Source organism: Triticum dicoccoides, chromosome 5B (genome assembly GCF_002162155.2).
Source record: "Triticum dicoccoides isolate Atlit2015 ecotype Zavitan chromosome 5B, WEW_v2.0, whole genome shotgun sequence".
NCBI classification, from domain to species: domain Eukaryota; kingdom Viridiplantae; phylum Streptophyta; class Magnoliopsida; order Poales; family Poaceae; genus Triticum; species Triticum dicoccoides.
In genome coordinates, this window is record NC_041389.1 from 659,262,469 (window position 1) to 659,265,559 (window position 3,091).

General features: G+C 57.1%; 1 pseudogene; it reads right to left on the bottom strand.

Annotated features, from left to right (window-relative positions):
- Positions 1–576: 576 nt before the first annotated feature.
- LOC119312403 lies at positions 577–2,315 on the bottom strand (annotated as a pseudogene).
- Between the last annotated feature and the right edge of the window lie 776 nt (positions 2,316–3,091).

A 3,091-nucleotide genomic window follows, 5' to 3' on the forward strand; every position in this document is an offset into this window, starting at 1 on the left:
GCCTGAAGAGGGGTGGCAGGCGGGCGGGGAAGGAATAACCACAATGGATTTGAGCATGGGGCACCCCGAAGAGGGGGACGCGACCAGATCCGCGGGGGAAAGGGGTGGTGCAGCGTGGGAGCACTCGCCCCGGAGCAGGATACGCAGCGGACCCGGAGATGGGACACAGGGCGACCGCGACGAGACCGGGGCGTTGGACGGACCGAAGGATGCAGATGGATCTTCCCCAGATCCAGGAGATTACCATGCCGAGCGGTCGGCGGGGGGCGAGGGGCATTGATGGCAGCGACGAGGGAGGGGGCCATCGGCCGTTGGGGAGGCGCAGCTGCCCGCTTGGGCAGCCACGGGTTTGGTGGCTGCCCCGGCCGGAGTGGCCCGCGGCGCGGTGGTGCGGGGGGTAGGGAGGGAGGAGCTTAGCTCTGATTCTGTCGTTAATTGACTATGCACTCGCTATTTTAGCGTTGGATACTTATCAGATTCCTAAAATCACGCATTAGAAAACGCAAATCTGCTGACGAAGTTTTCTTTCCCAGGTAGATAATAACAAAATAAAAATACAGCAAGTGAGACATGAAGTACACATCGTTTTTCCTTGTTCATGAAGCCTAGAGGTGGAGTTTTTTTTTTTTTCTGAAGAAAGGGTTCCCCGCCTCCCCCGCGATTTCCATTAAAAGAAACCAGAACTAGTGGTGGAGATTGGCCCGGCAGAACTGAAGCCGCCATCAGTTTGCAGCGTTTGCACTTGCTGCGGCGTAAGATCTGAGGTGCTCGACAAATTCGTCGATGTACCTACCGTGGAGATCCGTATCGGCTACGACCGCCTGCATCTTCGCCGCACCTGCCACGAAGCCCCTCCTGGCCTCTTCGTCAACCATGACGGCCCGGACGGCGCTCGAGACGCCATGGCGGTCGAACGACCCGTCGTCCTCGTTCCTCGCCACCTGCAGCCCCACCAGCTTCGCCTCCATCTGCCGCGCGTTCGGCCCTTGGTCGCCGTAGATGGGCAGCATGACCAGAGGGTGCCCGAACAGGAGGCTCTCCGGCCGCAGTGCGTCAGGAACCCGCCCACGGCCGCGTGCGCCAGGATGCTCATCTGGGGAACCCACCCCGTGGTCACCAGCCCGCGGCCGCTGGTGCTGTCCTCGAAACCGGGAGGGAGCATTTCGGCGCTGTCGTCGTCGGCGGCGCCGCTGGGCTTTCTCAAGGCCCAGAGGAAGCGCGTCCCGGCGAGCTCTAGCCCGAACGCCATCTCGTGCACCTGCTCCACGCGCAGCGGCACCTCGCTTCCTAGTGCGACGTATATAACGGAGTCGGGCGGTTGCGCGTCCAGCCACTGCACGGTGGCGTGCTCTGCTCCTTGGGCGGCGGCACGGCGGGCTCCGTCGGCTGACGGAGGCAGAAGGCCGAGGGGAATGACCGGCTTGCCGAGGACCGTCTCCGCCAGAGGGAATGTCTCGGGTTCCCACTCGATGCAGCTCCGCATGGCCGCGACCGTGCACCTGTCTTTTGTCAAGATAAAGCGCTGGATGACGGACATGCCACCCGACGACGCGCCATGGCCAGTGATAAACACTGCGTGCCCCTCCCGCTCGTAACGGGGCACAGCGCGCGCGGCCGCGGCTGGCTGTTCAGCCACGGAAGCATCGGGGTCCGGGTGCACCGACGGCGGGCGTGGCGCAGCGGCGATCGAAGCAGCGGTCGGCTGAAGCATCGCCAATGGTACCTGGTGATTGATGGAGCTAGATTTGAGACATGGAACAAATTAACCGGGAAGAAAGTTAGCAGTCTTTCGCGGATTGGATTGGGTCGAACTCGAACCTTGTGATCGAGGGCGGCGGAGGCGGTCCAGTGATGGAAGCAGTCGGCGATGATCCAGTGAGGCCTGGTGGCCTCGTGGGCGCACGCGGCGGCCAGGAACTCCGCGAAGGGCGCGGCGAGGCCGTCGAAGGCCTTCCAGTGGAACTTACGCTCGCCGTAGGAGATGTCGTTGGTGGACTCGGCGCCGTCGGGGAGGCCGTCGACGCGCGGCAGCGGGAGGGCGACGAGGTCCACGCGCGGCGCGGCGGCGGGGCGCACCGGCGGGAGGCGGGCGAGGTTGCGCGGCGTGGAGACGTAGGTCACGCTGTGGCCCCGCTCGGCGAGCCGCTCGGAGAGCTCCAGGTACGGGAGCAGGTGGCCGAACGCGAGCCACGGGACGACCACGACGCGCAGCGGCGAGGACGAGGGGTCGGCGTCCATGGCGAAGATCGGGAGCGTGTGTCGAGAAGAGACGGCGGCTCTGGTCACTCTGGTGTGGTGCTGACTCTCAGTGGTGGTGACACCCTGGACTGCCCATAAGTAACTGTCCGGAAGCGAAAAGGAATTTGAGAAGGTATACTACTGTGTGGACGCCAGGAAAGGGAGCTCTGTCCCACGCACGCGTGGACGTTCGGCGTCCGTGCAAACACAAGCATGCAGTAAAACTATAGAAAATAGGTACAGTACCGTACTTGGTATACTACTGTACTCAGAGAAAATAAGTACAGTACTGTACTTGGTATACTACTGTACGCCGAGATTCGCGAAAATTACTTTTGGAGCTCAAACTTCAAATTTCATCAAAATTCATATTATTACATTTCAAAAAATTTGAGAAAAAAAAATACATATATGCATGAAAGCATAACACATGTGTGTAAATTTTGAGAGCTAAATACGGTGAAACGAGGGCTGTGAAAAAATGGAGCTTTTGAACACATGATCCTCCCAAGCCATGAATTTGTCATTTTTGTACAGATCGCATTTCAAGGTATTTCATCCTAATTAAAAACTTACACAGGTACACATAATATCCTTGTTCACTTGCACAAAATTTTCAAAAAAAAATTGAAACCAAAAGTTTGAATTTTGAATTTTCAAAAAATTTGAGCTCCGGTGAGCTCGGTCACCAAAACGATGTTCTCCTGATGTCATTTTTATACTTTTATATAGTATTAACAATATTCTCTAGAATAGTTGAACCCGTATTCTCTAGATTTCTTTTTTTTTTGAGGGAGTATTCTCTAAATTTCTTAATACTATAAAAACTAGTTAAGGTTTACATCTCGAAGCA